This window comes from Chelonoidis abingdonii, chromosome 7 (assembly GCF_003597395.2).
Source record: "Chelonoidis abingdonii isolate Lonesome George chromosome 7, CheloAbing_2.0, whole genome shotgun sequence".
Lineage (NCBI taxonomy): Eukaryota > Metazoa > Chordata > Testudines > Testudinidae > Chelonoidis > Chelonoidis abingdonii.
In genome coordinates, this window is record NC_133775.1 from 70,661,619 (window position 1) to 70,681,077 (window position 19,459).

Sequence of the window (19,459 nt, forward strand, 5' to 3'; positions counted from 1 at the left end):
CGTTGCTCTATACCTTCGAGTGCAACTAGTCTGTGGCGTCTACTACTGCACTGGGATGGCTCAGGGACAGGTATGTCCGGCTGGCGGGGGTGAGGCATACTGTGACTTTGCAGTAACAACCACTCAGGTTGCTGTACTGGTGATTCACAGCTTCCGAACGCTCACTATCTAATCTGGTCAGCAGGCTGTTAAAAGTGCTAACAGTTGGTCCAAGGGGGTAGGATGACAGATGTCCAAAAATCAGACCTGTCCCTGATATCTAGGCATCTTGTGCTCGTCCTGACGATGTTGGGTCAGTGAAATTTGTCCGTTAATTTCTCGGTACTTCCATTTTGGGGAGTCGGGGGTTTCTTCTCCCGCGCAGGCAGTCTGCTTTTTTTTTCACATCTGCCAGCGACCCTCCACTCCTCCCACATGTACCCAATGATTTTCTTCTCTCTTCTGGTCACCCTAAGGACGGTCCATTTCGCAAGTGGTTTGTGGTGTGTCTCTCTTTGCACTGAGCTACATGGTGACAGCAGGAGTGTGAGAGGACTGTAATAGAGCTATGGATCATCAGTCAACTGGTGGTCCATGCTGTAATAGGGCTCTCTTCTGAAAGAGACACCTTCACCCAGCCCAAGCAGGGATCTGGAGCAGAACTCTGCTGTGCTGTGGCAGGTCAAACTAGATGATAAGGAACTGTCCTCTGGCCTGGACAGCTCGTGATTGTGCCAGTTTATCCACAGACTACTTTACCTTGGTGAAAAGCAGGTGAAGGCAGATGAAAACGCCGCGGAAGTAATTTCCCAGATGCATGCCTTGCTCTTGTATTACTGCTGCTTGCAAGTCCTAAATTTATTCCCTGCAGATATAATGTCATCACTGTCCTTTGCTTACTAGCCTTCCCATACATCCATTCACAACTTTGAGTCTTTGCTGAGGCAGTTAAGTTGTCAAATATAATAACTACATTAATCAACGATGGGGCGGGCGAAACGAAGCATTTTACGTTGGTTAAAGATTACTCAGGAAGTTTGGCAGTTCAGGTTCCACCAATCTTCCCTGAAACAGCATAACAGGAGCTGTCGAGAGCAAAAGGAACACAAAATGGTGCGAATTCTGGTCAGCTCCTCAGCATCATGTTCCATGTGTGCAGGCAGGTCCGTCCAATGTTGGTGGAGGGGACATGCAAGGAGCCAGTCGTTCTGATTCAGAGCTGTTGATTCCAGCTGGGGGCAGGCGATGTTGTGCCTCTGCTCTGGTGGAAGGATCAGGACCTAATGGCCAGCTGAGACCTAGACGTAGAGAAGCTCCATGGTGCTTATGATCTCCACCCCAATGCCCCTCTCCTAACATGGGGAGAGAGAGCTGGCCTAGCAGATGCGAAGTGCCTATGCCAGCTGTACAGCCAGAGATTTAGGCTCGCAAGCCGCCTCCTTCAGGCTTCCTCTAAATAGCACTAAGGGGACCCGGGCCTGTATATTAGGGAGTCTGGCTTGTGCCTGGCGCTCAACTCTTGTTTGTTCAGCACTTTAATGGAGGCATGGGCTACTCTGAGGCCTGTGGCTGAGGGTAAAGGATGCAGGGGTTGAGGCTCAGTGCTGCAGCCTCCTCCTTATAGGCAATCTTGACTCATCAGAACCATGCAGCCAGGTCTCGGCACTCCCACATGAGGGCATGGGGAGGACCTCGGCACAAATACGAGGAGATGCTCAAGGCCTGGGTGGGAGCGCACCCTCCATATCCATGCCTTCCACTCAGCAGCTGTGGTCGGCCAGTTAGGTGTGCCTCTGAGCACACGTGCTGAGTTTGGGGCCCGCAGCGGTGGGGGAAACACCTGCCTCCACCCACTGAGGCTCGCGCGCTCACGCAGGTACACAGCCAGATCGCTAGCTGGCAGCGCACACGCACGCACATCGCGCGGCGCTGCGCACCTTGGCAGATGAACTCAAGGTGTTGACGCGAGTTAAGTGGCCAACATATCGAGGCGCACGCTGAGCAGGGCGTCTGTGATTGCACTTGTCTCCTGTCTCGGGGTTTTGTGAACTTAAGTGCTTGTGTGGGTAAGGCCTGCTACCTACTGCCCCTTGTCTGGCATGCTTTCCACTTCCCGTGCTTTGACGTACTCCCCACTCGGCCCACCTCGCTCACTGGCCTCCTTCCTATACCGCCTGGAAGGAGAGGGAAACAGATAATGTTGGAACATACATAGGGCTGACATGCCATCTGTCTTTTCTGACTGGGTGCAGATGACAGAACAGGAGCAATGGAGTCCTCAAGTTGCGTGTGGGAGAGCTGGGTTGGATATAGGAAAACTTATGTACACTAGAAGCGGTGGTGAAGCACGAAAGGTCTACTACGCGGCAGCGTGGGAAAATCTCCATTTAGACGTTTTAAGGCCCAGCTTGACAACACCGAGGCTGGCTGGGATGATTTAGTGGGGTGGTCTGATTGGCAGGGCGCGCACGCAGATCCTCCTGAGGTCTCTTCCAACCTACACTCTCAGTCTATGAAACACTCGCTTTATACACGCCCTGTCAACTTTTCTGGAAAGGTGCGCATATTTGGTCCATATTGGCTGTTGCCAAGTTTGATCAAGAAATGGGAATAATGCACTCTCTCTCTTTTTTAAACAAAAGCGGACGCATAGGAGGAAGGTGGGGAGTTCCTCATATGCAGGGGCAGGCCGGCTCGGTGCAGTGATGCGAGCCCAGCTGTCCGCACTGGGAGGGGGGCCAGGCGTTTAAGCAAGCTGACTTGGCTCGCGCACGCGCGCGCTCACACGCCAGAGTCGCGCGCACGCGGCTCGGCCGCGCACGACGCGCTCAGGCCAGCCCATGCGTATCCTATTTTTCCATTTGTGAATCATGGTTCAATATGACATATGTGCAAGAGACTCAGACTCTCACCTGGAGATTTCAATGGCAGGGCAGGCAGGACAGTGAGTATGGCTTGGAACGTCGGCAGCACGCACGCCACCGCACATCCCTGTGCGCTCACTGCTTTAAATTTTCACGCGAAGGGGCTAGGAACCTTCTTTTTTCAGAGTGAAGCTGAAAATTGAACATGCAATGCCATTCATAAGTCCAACAGGGCAGTCCAATGTTTCTTCGCGCCAAAGGGACAAAGAAGACAACCCACAAGCCGACCACCCGCGCTCAGAATCACTTCATTCAAAAAAAGCCGGTTCTCCTCCAAGAGGGACTGCGGAATGCAATAGAGAATAAAAAGAACGCTAAACAAAATCCAAGGGACTAATGAGACTCTTGTCGAAGAAGCATGCACGCTCATGGGGATCATGTACAAGGGATGGTGAGGACTGTCTTTTGTTGCCCAATACTATTGGCCGAACTCCTGAATTCCCTTCAACTACATATGGTGGCCGCTGTGTTGAGTGGGCATAGCTAGAGGAGGAAATTAAGCAGTGCAATAGGATGTGTTGAGCAGCACAGCTTGTCTACTGCGGCAGGCAGACTTCAGCATTAATATGGGCCGAGTTAATGCACAAAAATGACACGCATGGCCCCCTGAGTTTCTTTCTTCTCCAAGACCACATGGTGCAGGGAAGGGGTGGGGATATAGGAGGTGTTAGCCAAACAATTAACTTGCTCTACAATGATAGAAGATGGGCTTTTGCAGGTCGCCTCCCAATTATCATCAAAGGTGATTTATTAAGACACAGGCAGAATTAAGATGTAAAGCACAAATATTTATTACTGCACTAGTCAATAAAACTTATGAGAGGACTCCTTCAGACAATAAACAAACAATAAGCTGGTCTTACTTAACAGTTACCATGATGGAATCAGACCCTTCTAAAGCCCTTAACAAGCTATGGAAAAAAGGAAAACCACAGATAAATATCATATCCTGAAGCAGGAGACAATCACACAAAACTCAGGCATACTGACAGGTGAAATGGAACACAAACACGGAATACAGAACTGATACTCTCCTTGGATAGGTCTCGGGCAGGTTTTCACCTCAGGTAGGTCGCAGTGCTTGCCATACTGCAGTCTCCTGCTTGACCTCATAAGTTCAGTGCAAGTATGCATTCACGTAATTGTGTGTTGAGTTGAATGCAAGACGTTAACAAGATAAGTATTCCAAAACCTATAAGTCTGTCACTCTGGGACCCTCAGCAGCTAGCTGATACATGTGGCGGACACTGGCTGCCATTCAGATGGATCAGTCCTGAGTGACAGGCAGCAACTCACTAACATAACCTGTGGTTCGTAGGCAGATTATGATGTCACATAACTGCCATGACCTTTCTCTCCTTAAATTGAAAAAGATGATTAGCCCTTTAGCCTGAGAAAAAGGTATCAAATGGAGGGCTTACCTGGATGTTTACAATCACCGATGGACATTACACTAAAACAGGTCAGAAACAGCATTTTACTCACAAAGGTACCCTGCTGATGCATGGGCTCCGGGTAGTTGGAACTAGTGGTGCTGGGAGTAGGGTAGCATCGCGTAGCTTGATGGGGATTCCATCATATACAGGGCTTACCATTTTTGTGCATGACTCAGCTTCCAATGTACATGAATTGTCTCAATGCCCTGAGCAGGCAGAAGCCCGTGGCTGATGCAAGTGTTCAAGCAATCTAACAGTACACAACGCCTCCCTCAAGCAGGTTAGATGTTCAGTTTTGCCTTGAAATGCGGGCACAGAAGTCATCTGACTGGCTCAGATCTCCATGGATGCACAGGCAGGAGGAGTCCCTACCACTCTGTGCTTTGCCCAGTAAGTTGACTCAGAACCTAAATAGTTAAATGAGGTCTTAAAACATAGATTGGTAATGCTAAAAGTGGCCCCTGAAAGCTTGGTTATGCTATGCAGGTATAAATGTCAGTGGACTTGTGCAAAAATGGTTATTTTGCAAGCTGGTTTTAACAATGAGGTTTGTGACGATTGTGGTCTGTGCGGAACCCAACTGAGAAGTTGCAAATCAGGATTTAATTGCTCAAACAACAGCGCAGTCACAGCACTAGGCTGGTTTATCACCTCATAGGCAACCAAACCAGCCAGACAAAAGACTTCAGTTCACACCACTGGCCAACCGCCAAGGTCACACAAGCCATTTCTCCTAGACATCCAGTCTCCCGCAGGTTCACCAACAGCTTCCACACCGTCTGGGGATGAATGTTTATAGAAACAACACCCAGTAAAGGAAAGGTTTCCGATAACCAAAGGACAAGCCCCAGACGCAGGTCAATCTTGTTATTAGAGAATATTTAAATTAAGGATATCACACAGAGTTGGCATTAGTCATTAGTCATCGGGAGAACATACCAGAGGGGGAACGCTGTATTTGGTTATGGGTAGCATAATAGTCTGTAATGTCCCATGTGGGTACGTGGGGTGGGCGTCAAAGTATAGTAGGGGAGCAGTGAGGGTACATTACTAATGGGTTTACACATATCATGATTGCAGCAATGGGCAGGCGAACGAGGGCCTACAAGCGGGTGGAATCCAGATGGTGGTTAGACTCAGGGGATGTAGTTTAGTAGAGGGGATTGTAAGGGTTTTACACCTGGGTGCGTGGAGCACAATCGGATAAGGCGTGAAGGTCGGTGTAGATTCCCTGGAAACCAGAATAGTGCTCCGAGCAATCCAACAGTCTCATGAGCTCGGCATACGCGAACGGCCCCACTCCAGGCCTACAGTACAACGTTCGTTACACGGGTCCAGGCGCCTAGCACCGAGATCAGGGCATCGGTGTAATCTAAAATTGCCGATAGCCAGAGTTTACGGGCTGGGCTTCAGAACGCGGGCCTGTAACAATCGAATGGGATTCATCATTGACGAAGGATAAAATTATCTTTTACATTTCCCGCCTTATAAAATCGTGTCCGGACGATGAATGTCTGGGCGAGCGGGCTGTAGGTGCATGGGGGATGGTGACGTGACTGGAATCATCACCGAGGTGGGGGGCATGGCTTCCAACTAGGCGGCCTCTGGAACAGGTGTGGCGCAGCTGCCAGGCTCTGGCGTGGGGCTGCAGCGCACAGGAGGGGGCAGGGTAAGATGCACTTCTGCAGCATAAAATACAGAGATAGAGAGATAAAGTGCGGGACGCAGTTTAAGTGGGAGTGTATGACGAGAAGTCTGCCGCGGGAGAAGTGGGTTGCTGGAGTCCCACTTGCTGGAACCCTACCCAAGGCTGCCCTGGTTGGATAAGAATTCAGATATAAAATCACGTGTTGCCATCAATCTCTCTCAACAAAAAAGAGAGAGATATATTTAGTTCTAAAGGATTGGAACAGCGTGATTTAAAAAGATAAGAAAACCAACCAAGGCCTTTGAAGGCGAAGAAAGGGGACTCCGCTAACCACTTCCTCACGCGGGCAGCTTCCAATACTCGGCTTCGCAAACAATCCGCGCCCGGAAATAACTGCGTCCCGCTCTAAATGAGCCATCCGTGGGAACCAAAAAAGAAGAACCTGGAGACGCCCACGCTGTGCAGTGCAAGCCCCAACGCCAGAGCCTGGCAGCTGCGCAAACAACGTGTCCAGACCGCTAGTGAAGGCCATCGCCCACTGTGAATTCCGTCACACCGCCATCTGGCAAAAAGACAGCCGCTGGCGAACATATCGTCAACGAGACAGGAGCGGAAAAAGAAACTCGTCGACATGAGATCCCATTCGAGCACAGGACCCCGGCGTTTGCGAAGCCCGGCCCGTAAACTCGAAAAATTGCCCCTTGACTGACATCTTGCGGGAAGTGCTACGAGTTTACAACCGAAATGAAGATCGTCGGGGTGCTAAGGCGCCTGGACCTGAAGAACGTGTACTATAGGGCCGTGGGGGGGCGTGCTTGCACTTAGACGTTTGATGTCTCGGCACACTATCTGGTGGTGGGACATCTACACCGAAAAAAAGGCCACGCACAGTACTAGGATGAGCCGATGTGGGAGAGCACCCACCGGGGGGGAGGGGAAACCTTAAACCATACTAACACCATCTGTCTGACACCGATCTGGGATCACAAAGGTCACCCTGTCCCATATACCGGCGCTGCTCAATTGACTATGGTCACCTTAATGAGCGATGTACCCTCAATGCTCCCCTACTATACTGAACCACGTACACCCCATTGGAATACGACTGTTTGTACTATAATGCAACAAACAAAATACTCTGGATGTTGCTCCGATGATAAGACTGAAATGCCAACTCTGTGGTATCATACTTATTTAAATATTCTCTAATAAACATATTGAACCTGGGCCTGGGGCATTGTCCTTTGGGACGAGAGACACTTTCCTTTTACTGGGGTGTGGTTTTCCATACCATATTCGATCCAGGCACGTGTGGACTGGTTGGATTACTGGGAGACATGGGGAGTGGTCTAAGGAAATGGCTTGGGTGATTGCGGTTGGCTGCCAGTGGGGTGAAACTGAAGTCTTTTGTCTGGCTGGTTTGGTTTGCCTTAGAGGTGGATAAACCCCAGCCTAGGGCTGTGACTGCCCTGTTTGAGCAATTAATCCTGATTTGGCACTCTCAGTTGGGTCCCGCCAGAACCACAACGTCACAACTCATTTGTTAAAACCAGCTGCAAAATAGACCATTTTTGCACAGTCCCTGACATTTATACCTAATAGCAAACCAAGCTTCCTCAGGGGCCACTTTAGCATACCAATCTATGTTTAAGACCTCATTTAACTATTTAGGTTCTGAGTCAACTTACTGGGCAAAGCACAGAGCTGGTAGGACTCCTCCTGCCTGTGCATCATGGGAGAGTCTGAGCCAAGGTCAGGAATGACTTCTTGTGACCCTGCATTTCAAGGCAAACTGAACATCTACCTGCTTGAGGGGAGGAGTGTGTACTGTAAGATTGCTGTGAACACTTGCATCAGCACGGGGCTTCTGGCCCTGCTCAGGGGCATTGGAACAATTTGTACATTGGGGAAGCTGAGTCATTGCACAAAACTGTAAGCCCTGTATATGATGGAAACCCCATCAAGCTAGCGGATGCTACCGCACTCCCAGCACCACTAGTTCCAACACCCCTGGCCCTGCATCAGCAGGGTACCTTTGTTGAGTAAAATCTGTTTCTGACCTGTTTTATGTAATGTCCATCTGGGATTTGTAAAAGGCCAGGTAAGCCTCCATTTTGGATACCCTTCTCCTCAGGCTGAAAGGGCACTAAATCATCTTTTTCAAATTAAGGAGGAAAAAGGTCAGGGCAGTTATGTGACAGTCATAATCTGCCTAGCAACCACAGGTTATTTAGTGAGTTGCATGCCTGTCACTCAGGACTGTCCATCTGAGTGGCAGCCAGTGTCCCGCACAGTTCAGCTAGCTGCGAGGAGTCCCAGAGGGACCAGGACTTATAGGACTTTGGATACTTAGTCTTTGTTAACGTCCTTGCATTCAACTGCAACACACAATTAGTGAATGCATACTTGCACTGAACTATGAGGTCAAGCAGAGACTGCATGGGCAAGCACTGACGACCTACCTGAGGGAGAAAACCTGCCCAGAGGACCTATCCAGAGGGAGAAGAATATCCAGTTCCTGAGTTCCTGTTTGGTGTCCAGTATCCCTGTCAGTATCCTGAGTTTTTTGTTATTGTCTCCTGGCTTCAGGATATGATATTGTAATACCCACTGTGGTTTTCCTCTGTTTTACATCCATAGGTTAAGGGGCTTTAAAGGGCTCTGAGCTTCAAGCTCTGGTAACTGTTAAGTAAGACACACTTAGTTGTTATGTTTATTGTCTGAAGGGAGTCCTTCTCTAGTTTATTGACTAGTGGCATAATAAATATTTGTGTGTTACATCTTATTCTGCCTGTGTCTTAATAAATCACCTGATGATAGATGTGGGAGGGGCTGGACCTGCAAACAGCCCATCTTCTGATCTGTGTAGAGCATAGTTAAATTGTTTTGGGCTAACACCTCCTATCTCCCCACCCCTTCCCCCTGCAGCCATGTGGGCTGGAGCAGAAAGAAACCTCAGGGGGCCCATGCAGCAGCAGTGGGGAGTGGTATAGAATGCAGCTGGTGCATTAACTCGGCCCATTTAATGTGCTGAAGTCTGCCCTGCCTGCAGTAGACAAGCTGTGCTGCTCAGAACACATCCAACCCGCATGCTTTAATTCCTCCTCTAGCCAAGGCCTCTTGTGCAGCACTCAACACAGCGGGGCCAACCATATTAGGGCCTTCAGGTGGGGAAGGTGAATTCAGGAGTTCAGGGGCCACATAGGAGGTTGGGCAACAAAAGCAGAATTTCCTCACCATCCCAATGAAATAGGATACATGGATCCGCCATGTAGCGGTGCATGCTTCTTCGACAAGAGTCTCAGCTGAGAGGTCCTTGGATTGGACTCAGGGCAGGCACCAGCTCAGCGAACTGGTGTTTGGGTCGGCTCATGGAAAGGGGCGGCAGGCCTGGGTCTTCAGCGGCAATTCAGTGGCAGGTCCCTCAGTCCCTCTTGGAGGGAAGAACCGGCTGCTGAATTGCCGCCGAAGAATGAAGTGATGCGGTAGAGCAGCCGCTGATCGTGGCTTTTTTTTTTCTTCTTTGTCACTTGGGGCAGCAAAAACAGTGGAGCTGGCCCTTGTTGGACTGAGTTAGCCTCAGGCATTTACAGGCATGTCCCAATTCTGCATAATCTCAGCTTTCACTCTGTAAAAAAGAATGGGTTCCTACCCCTCCTGGCTGAAAATAAAGCATGTGGATGTGCCACAAGGGGAGGTGATGCAGTGGTGGCTGCCTGCCTCTGCCAACATTCCAAAGCCATAACTCTCAACTGTCCTGCCTGGCCCTGCCATGAATCTCCCGGTGTGTTAACTCTGAAGTCTCTTGGCACTATATGCATATGGTGACCATATTTCACAAATGGAAAATGGGATACTGCATGGGGCTGGCCTGAGCCCTCTCCTGCCCTACCGCAGTGTTGGCCCGAGCCTCTTGCGTTAGCCCCCCCATGCAGGGCAGGCCCAAGTCACTTGCTTAAACCCTGCCCCCCATCCCCCAGTGCAGGACAGGGGCTGGGGCTCGCATCACTGCACCTGAGCCGGCCTGCCCCTGCATATGATGGAAACTGCCCCACCTTCCTCCATGCTCCGCTTTTGTTTAAAAAAAAAAAAAAGTGGGCATTTGTCCCATTTGCTCTGATCAACTTGGCAACAGCAAATGGGACAAATGTCCACCTTTGCCAGAAAAGTTGGGACAGGGTTTATAAACAGATGTCATAGAATCATAGAAGATTAGGGTTGGAAGAGACCTCAGGAGGTCATCTATTCCAACCCCCTGCTCAAAGCAGGACCAACCCCAACTAAATCATCCCAGCCAGGGCTCTGTCAAGCTGGGCCTTAAAAACGTCTAAGGATGGAGATTTCTCCACCTCCCTAGGTAAGCCATTCCAGTGCTTCACCACCCTTCTAGTGACATAAGTTTTCCTAATATCCAACCCAGATCTCCCACACTGCAACTTGAGACCATTGCTCCTTGTTCTGTCATCTGCCACCCAGTCAAAACAGGATGCATGGTCACCCTATGTATGTGCCAACATTAGCTGTTTCCCTGCTCCTTCCAGTGGGGTAGTAGAGAAGGGCTGCCAGGTGGGACTGGGTATTGCTGCCAGGTGGGGAACGCAAAGCAAGGGGAAGTGGAAAGAATGCCAGAGCCAAGGGCAGGTATAGCAGGGGCCTGACTCCACACAAGCACTTAAGTCACAAAACCCCAGACAGAGGCACAATTGCAATCCACAGAACCCCTGCTCAGCTGCTGCCTAAATATGTTGGCACTTAAACTCGCTCAACACCTGAATTCCCACTGCCAAAGTTCCCCAGGCACCTCCATTTCTGCCTGTGGGATTGCACACTGCCAGCTAGCATCTGGCTGTGTACCTCAGCTAAGCCCCAGGGAGAGCCTCAAGTGGGTGGAGGCAGGTGTTTCCCCCACCGCTCGGGCCCAACCAAGCAGGTGTGCTCAGAGCACACCTAACTGCAGACCACACTGCTGAGTGGAAGGCATGGAATGAGGAGTGCTCTCCCACCCAGCCTTCAGCATCTCCTCTATTGGTGCCAGTCTCTCCCCATGCCCTGCAGTGGGGGTGACATGCCTAAACTGGGCTGCATGGATTCCTGTGAGTCAAGATGCCTATAAGGGAGGAGCTGCAGCACTGAGCCCTCAACACCTGCATACCTTTACCCTCAGGCCACAGCCTCAGAGTAATGCCCAGTGCCTCCATAAAGTGCTGAACAAACAAAAGGAGTTGAGCGCCAGGCACAAGCCAGACTCCCAAAATACAGGGCCGGGGTCCCCCTTAGTGCAGTTAGAGGAAGGCCTGGAAGGAGCGGCTTGTGCACATAAATTCTCTGTGCTGTACAGCTGGCATAGGCAGCTCTGCATCTGCTAGGCCAGCTCTCTCTCCCCAGTGTTAGGGGTAGGAGGGGCATTTGGGGTGGGGAGGGGTCATAGCACCATGGAGCTTCTCTACGTCTAGGTCTCAGCTGGCATTAGGGTCCTGAAGTCCTTCCACCAGAGCAAGGCAGCACATCGGCCTGCCCCAAGGCTGGAGATTCAACAGCTCTGAATCAGAAGGCCGACTGGCTCCTTGCAGTCCCCTCCACCACACATTGGACTGGACCTGACCTGCACACATGGAAACATGACTGAGGAGCTGGAGCCAGAGATTCTGCAGCCATTTTGTGTTCCTTTGGGCTCTCAGACAGCTCTGATATTGCCTGTCAGGGAGATTGGTGGAACCTGAACTGCCAAACTTCCTGAGTAATTTACCAAGTACTGCTTTTTCGCCCCTGCCCCATCGTGATTAATGTAGTTATTATATTTGCACAATCTTAACCTGCCCCTCAGCAAAACTCAATAGTTTGTGAATTGGATGTTATTGGGGAAGGCTAGTGAAGCAAAAGGAAGAGTGATGACATTTATCTTGCAGGGGAATAAGAATTTAGGACTGCAACAGCATGTAATACCAAAGAGCAGAGGCATGCATCTGGGAAACTCTTTCCGCTGCTGTTTTATCTGCCTTCACCTGCTTTTCACCAAGGTAAGTAGTCTGGTGACTAAAACTGGCACAAATTCAGAGCTGTCAGGGCCAGAGGGGACAGTTCTGATCATCTAGTCTGACCTGCACAGCACAGGCAGAGAATTCTGCTCAGTGATTCCTGCCTTATGGCTGAGTGAAGGTGTCTCTTTCAGGAAGAAAGCCATTAGCCAGCATGGCCACCAGGTGACTGACCAGTGCTCTAGTTACAGTCCTCTACACACTCCTGCTGTCACCATGTGAGCTGCAGTGGGCAAGAGAGACACACACAAACACTTGCTGAATATGACCGTTCCTTAGGGTGACCAGAAGAGAGGAAGAAAATATTGGGATACATGGTGGGAGGAGTGGAGAGGGTCGCTGGCAGAGGGGAAAAAAAAAAGCAGACTGCCGCCGGCGGAGAAACCCCCCACTCCCCAAAATGGAGTACCGAGAAATAACGGGACAAATTTCATCCTGACCAAACATCGGTCAGGACGCAGAACAAATGCCTAGATATCGGGACGGTCCTGATTTTATTGGGACATCTGGTCATCCTACCCTTCCTTGGACCCACACTGTAGCACTTAACAGCCTGCTGACCAGATGTAGCTAATTAGTGAGCGTTGAGAGCTGTGAATCACCATGTACAGCACCTGGTGAGTTGTTACTGCTAAAGTCACAGTAGCCTCACCCGCCAGCCGGACTCCTGGGAGCCATTCCCAGTGCAAGTGAGGCCACAGACAGTGTCATTACAGAAGGATAGAGGCAATATGTGTAGGGGTATGCAGGGTCAAGTGCCCTCCCAGATTTGCCACTTGGCTTGTAGTGAGCATGCTCAGTAACACTCTTAAAACCAGCTGCCCCCCGCCAATTCCCATCACCAGGCACAGGTTGCCTCTGCAGAAGGACCATGGCTGGCCGCAAGGGTCAGTGGAAACCAGATGACACTGAGGTTATGTCTACACTATGAGCTATGGGGGTGATTCCCACCTTGAGTACACCCCTCCCTCCCATGCTAGTGCACTGAGTGTTAGCATTAGTATAAATAGCAGTGTAGCTGCGGTAGCACAGGCACCAGCCTCGCAGCTGAGCTGGGCTGCATACAAACTCACCTGATCCCTGTGGGTAGGTGCATGGCATGCTAAGCTATGCACACTCACACTAGCTCTCATTGAGTTGGCATCAATGTGTGCATGAGCTGGGAATCACACCCCAGCTCAAGGGACAGATGAAGCCCAGTAACGGGGCACTGATTCTTGCAAACATCTACACCCTGAGACACTGTCTGCACTAGATCGGATGTAAGTGCTAATAGTCCCTGATCATCCACACCCTGTGACCCACATTCCCCAGCCTAGACTCTACCCTCAGATCAGCACAAGTATGCACACACCGCAGCACACCAGGAGAAAGAAGCTTGTTTCAAACTTCACATCTTTGTGGCTGCATAATCCCCTCAACAGACACAGTTAGGAAACCCTCAGCAATGCAGAGATCATAGAATCATAAGAATATCAGTGTTGGAAGGGATCTCAGGAGGTCACCTAGTTCAACCCCGTGCTCAAAGCAGGACCAATCCCCAACTAAATCATCCATCCCAGGCAGGGATTTGTCAACCCTGATCTTAAAAACCTCCAAGGAAGAAGATTCCACCACCTCACTAGGTAACCCATTCCAGTGCTTCACCACCCTCCTAGTGAAAAAGTTTTTCCTAATATCCAACCTAAGATTTTCCTGTGCATGCTCGTGCATGGATCAGGGTGTGAGTGCGCAATAGTGCAGGGATAGGTGCTGGTGTGAGTGGATGGGGATAAAAATGAAAGTGGTGGGGTGAGAGTTGGGGTGTGAGTGGTGGGGTATTTGTGTGTGTGGCCTAGGGTTTGACTGTTTGTGCAGGTGGGTATGGAGGTCAGGATGTGACTGTTGTGGATGTGACTATGTTGGTGCAGGTGGATTGGGCTGTGACTGTGTTGGTGTAAATGGATGTGTGGGTTGAGGTCAGACTGTGTGTTGGTGCAGGTGTGTGTGAGGCACAGTGTGACTATGTTGGTGCAAGTGCTTGTGTGGGATGGAGTCAGACTGTGTGTTGAAGGAGTTGAGTTGGAGTCTGACTGTGTTGGTGCAGGTAGGTATGTGGGGCAAGGTGTGGCTGTGTGTGGTGGAGGTGGCCTGGGGTATGAGTGTTCGTGCAGTTGTGTGTGTGGTGGAGTCAGACTGTGTGTTGGTGGTAGGTTGACCAGATCACAGGGATGAAATATAGGGACACGGGGGAAGGGGGGTGGGGGGAGAACAACAACAACAAAATGGTGGCAGAGCAAAAAAAAAAAAAAAAAGCAGTTTCGCAAGGGCTGGAGGCATTAGCAGCCCCAGCCGCGCCGCTGGATCGCACAGAGTGCCCCAGCCGCGCTTGCTGCCTTCCCCTCGGAGCCTCCCGCCCCCTGGCCCGCCCCGGACACATGCGGCGGGGCGAGCTGCTGGAGCACAGCCGAGCGGGAGAGACGCAAGGCTCCCCGGCAGCAGCGGGGAAGTTTATTGGTTCGGGGGACCCCGACCGGCTCCTTGCCCCTGTCACCACACAGCCCCTCTCCGCCTTGTGTCTCTGGCGGGTGGCCCACGCCCCCGGGCTGTGCCGCCCACCCAGGCCTTGCCTGCTCCGCGCTTCCCCCGAACCCACCATGCTGCCCCATGGGCTGCAGGGCTGGAGCAGCCTCCGCGCTGCGCTGCACTGCACTGCGCTGCAGCTCTCCCTGCCTAGGCAGCCATGGCCCATGTGCCCAGGCTGCTGCACAGGGGCGTTTCCTCCCTACGCCCGCCTTGGGATCCAATGGGGCAGTGAGGGGGCGGGGCTGCAGGCGGGGATTTGGGGAGACATCCAATGGGGGAAGAAGGGGCCGGAGTTGGGGCTGCGGCGGGGTGTACAAGAGCCCTTCCAGGCTTCGTCTGTGAACTAGAATGGAGGGTAAAATTGTTCGTCCAGTGTTCCGACCGAACATTGGTCGGGACGCGGGATAAACAAGCAAATATTGGGACAATCCCGATAAAATCGGGACGTCTGGTCACCCTAGTTGGTGGAGCTGGGTTGTGGTGTGACTGTGTGTTGGTGCAGATGTTTGTCTTGGAGTGTGTGTGTTTTGTGTGTGTGTATTTGGGCCTGCAGAGGCCTGTGGGTACATGGGATGGTTGGGGCATGGTTCTACTGAAGGGGGCTGTGTGTGGCGAGGCTAGCAGAGTGCGGCAGGCAGGGGGCTCTAGCGTTTTTCCAGCTCCCAGGTCCTGTTTCCTGTGGGTCCCGCCCTGGGTGCAGGGCCTGGGCCGTGGGAATCAGTGCAAGGAGAGCTGGCTTTTCCCATCTGTGCAGCTGGGAGAGGTCATGGCCCTGGAGCCTGCCTCCCCTTCTGTCTCCAGCCCAGGGAGCTGGGAGTTGGTCACATGTCATGTCACTGCTGCTACTCTGCATAATTTAGTTAGAGGATGCACTGAGTCCCTAAGGAGTCAGAGTCTGGGAAAGGCTGCTGGGAACCAAACAAACCTTCCCCTAGAGCAAGGAGAGCAGAGATGGGCAGGACCTCGCAGAGGAGAAGATTTAACTCTTCTAGAGCTGGCAGCAGAGAGCATGATTCGTAGTGCCAGGGTAGAGCCCTGTGTGGGAGCATGTGGGCCTGGGCCAGCCACACGTACAGAAAGCATGTCACAGACAGTCAGATAGAATTGGTGCTGCCGGGCCCACACCAGAACACCCCCAAGTGGTCCTGGTTTAACTGAAATTGCTGCTTCCAGCGAGACTAAGCTGATGCAAAAGCCTTGTGTGGAAACTTGTCTCTTGATTGACCCTGGCTCCTGCCCCACCTTCCCCTTTCCTAGCAATATACTGAAGTGGAGCTGTCATTTGTGTGGGGACACAGCTGTGAGCACTTGTCCTGAAAATGCTGGCTGTGGGCATCTGGGTGGCAGTGAGTCGCCAGGGTGCAGAGAGAACAAGGGCTCAAGCAAAGCAACCACAGGATGCCAGTTTGAGGAGTAGTGAGATTGGAGAGAAGAGGGGCCGAGGTGCAGCATATTCAGCAGAGGGGTCCCTGTGCAGCAGACACTGCCCCTGTTCCAGCCTCAGAGTTCAGCCCCAAGGGCCTGCAGTGCAGCTCATCCCCAAAAGCCAGTTCCACCATGGGGTTCTGGCCCCTCTGCATAAGTCATGGGACAAAGGGGCATCCGGATACCCCAAGCACACAGGAATCACTTCCAGCTGTCCCAGATCCAGGGGACAAGCCAGGGTGCCCCAGAGCCAGGGGTGCAGATTAGGGCACTATGGTCCATGACTGAGGCAGACCTCCAGCACTGCAGAGTTCTAGAGAGGCCTGAGAAGCAGGGGAACAAGGACTGCCTTAGTATGAGCTGGAGGCAGCCCAAGGACCCAGAGCTCATGCCAGCGGAGTCACAGCTAGCCTGGCCTCTGGCCCTTCACAAGGAAGAGCACTCTTGGCCTATCCTACATGGAGGGGGAGACAAGTGTGGCTGTCACTGGTACTGTGCTGCTTCAAGGTTGCTCAATCCCCTCCCTGCACCTATATTTCTAGGTAGCATTGGGGAGACAGTAGGCAGCAGTACCAGCAGAGGAAAGAGGGGGTCAGGGCAGCTGCAAGGTAGGGGGGAGAGGCCCTTGTTTCTGTTTCTAGATATGAGCAACAGGTGACACACACAAGTAATGTGTCTAAAATCACCCCAGAGCTCTAGCAATGCAGGGTGTCAAAAACTCACCATAGAGCACCACCCACTTCCCCGCATGGACGGGCACATAAAATCACCATACAGTTGAAGCACTGCAGTGCTGTGTGCAATCACCACAGAGCCCAGCCCAGCTGGGCATCTGAATTCACCATAAGGTCCCAGAACTGCCAGGTGTGTGAAATCACCATTGGCCCCCAGCACTCCCACATACTTCCTGTGTACTGTTAAGCAGTTGCTGAATACCTCATTTAAGCCACATGACAAAAAGCTGTTTACCTCCAATTTAACATTTGTGCTATGAAGAGAATTCTTTAGGTAGCCAAGGAAGGAGATGGGGCTGGAAGTCAGGCCCTGCTGGTTCTCAGGCCTGCACTCATGCCTTTGTCTAATCTATCCACCTTAAGGAAAAACACTACTGAGCATATTGGAATACAATTTTCAGCACTTGTCCCAATCAGCCTCCTCACAGCCAAGCTATGCTCAGCTCCTCAGGGAGCCTGTTTCCATGCCAGATCTCAATTCTCAAACCTCAACTTCTTCCAATAAACATCACAAGAATATTTCTAAATTGAGAAAGTACATTTTTCAAACTCTTCTGACTCAAAGAAAAGAGAAGGATTTTGCTAAAGTTTTTAAAAAAATCACCTGGGAAATCAGCCCCAAAAGTAAGCGTTTGGCAAAGTAAGGAACTGTGAAAGTAAAGACTAACTTTGTTGAAACTAGGTTCAAAGGCTGGGATTGAGGCTGCAAAATCAGGAAATGCCAGAATTAAGGATGCCCATGAAACTTTAACTCTGCTCCTGATGTACCAGCCTTAACTCTGGTCTATCCTAAATAGTGAGTACTGAACTTTTGTGAGCTCAGAGGGGCCCATAAATAATAACGAACATTAAAGATGTTGTGTATTAATTGTGCTGATGATCATGATCATCTAGGGCAGGGACTGGCAACCTTTGGCACGTGGCCCATCAGGGAAATCCGCTTGCGGGCCAGGACGGTTTGTTTACCTGCAGTGTCTGCGGGTTCGACTGATCGCAGCTCCCAGTGGCTGCGGTTCTCTGTTCCAGACCAATGGTGGCTGCGGGAAGTGGCACGGGCCAAGGGATGTGCCGGTCACTTCTTGCAGCCCCCATTGGCCTGGAATGGCAAAACGTGGCCAGTGGGAGCTGCAACTGGCTGAACCCACAGGTAAACAAACCGTCCCAGCCTGCCAGTGGATTTCCCTGACAGGCTGCGTGCCAAAGGTTCCGATCCCTGATCCGAGGTTTAAGACTGGTCACAGTCAGTTCTAATGTATATCCCTTTTATTCCACTCTAGCATTAAAACTAAAGTAAATTGGTCAGTGAAAAATAAAGTCAAAGGGTTGACTTGGCTGTAGAACAGAGGAGTGAGTTTGTGAAAATAATGAAGCCTGTTTGTGTCAGGCTGAGTATGGTCCTGCTCATTAACTTAGCACTTTGATGAAGTGGAAGTTTGTGAATGGAACATGGACTCTGACTCCAGAGTGGGACCGTATCCTGTGGGACCCAGTAATTTTGAGGTTTGCTGAAATGGCCTTCTCAGACACTGATGCAGAGGGTCTGTGGTGTTTTGGAAGAGCACTGTAAGAATTCAAACCCCATTGGATGGGTTCAAACACCTCTGGGAGAGGGAACTGAAACGTGAGTGGATTCATCAAAGAAGCCCCATGGAACAGAGTGACAGATCTTCAAGCTGAGAAGGTGTTAAGTCATGGACATTATTCAAGGGCTGAAGAAAATGTGTTACAGTGAGAGATTTAGGGCACAGACCAGTTAGCTTGTCAAAGAGAAGATTGAGCAGTGACTTGATGACAGTGTATAAGGCCCTTCGTGGAGAGGAAACAGCAGGTATCAAGGGTTCTTTAGTCTAGTGGTGGAGAAAGGCATGTGGGGCCTGAAGCCTAGGGGAGAAGGAAGGTATTTGAGGGAGTTCTCTGCTGGCATCTGCTGGAGAGCGAGCAGAGGCAACTGGATGCTGCAGGACCTCACATATTAACTGCAGGTAGTTTGGGGAGACCGAGGTGTAATTTGACTAAGTTTTGTACTTGTGGCCCATAATTTTGAGATTCCCCTATTGGGAACCTACCTGGGCAAAACCTGGACAATGCCTGGGCACAGAGTCACCCTGATGAAAACTGATGTTTGCTGAGCGCTGCACAAAGCTGGTGAATGGTTCCATGCAATGTGGTCAGGTTGTTGTGGGAAAGGTCTCTGTGGGTGGTAGGAGCTCTGATGGGGTTTTAAGGCCACAGATCTCCTGTATCTATCTGAGCTGTAATTGCCTTACATTAGCAGGGCTCACCAGGGGTTCTAGTTGTCTAATCTCTGTCAGCAGGGATAGGAGCCCAGCAGCAGTTCTGGTCCCCTGTGCAGTAGGCAGAGCAAAGCAGTAGATTGGTGACAGTACCCAGCAGGCAGAGCAAACTGGCAATTAGAGGCCAGATGCCACAGCTCCCAAGAGGAGACCTGCAGAGTGAGAGCAGTTGCATGTGCTATGCAGGGAGCAGAGGAATTCAAAGCAACTGTCTATATCAGCTTAGTGAACCCCCCCTGTCCTAGCTGATCAAATTCCAGCACTGGGGCAGGTGGGAGATCCCCAGACTGTGGTAATCTAGCCTCCCAGTCCCAGACCTGAACTTTAGCGTCCACAATCTGGTCCTGTCCCAAACCTGGACTTTTGCGTCCAAAAGTCTGGGGGCTTACCTGAAACTCCCCCAAGCTCACTACCAGCTT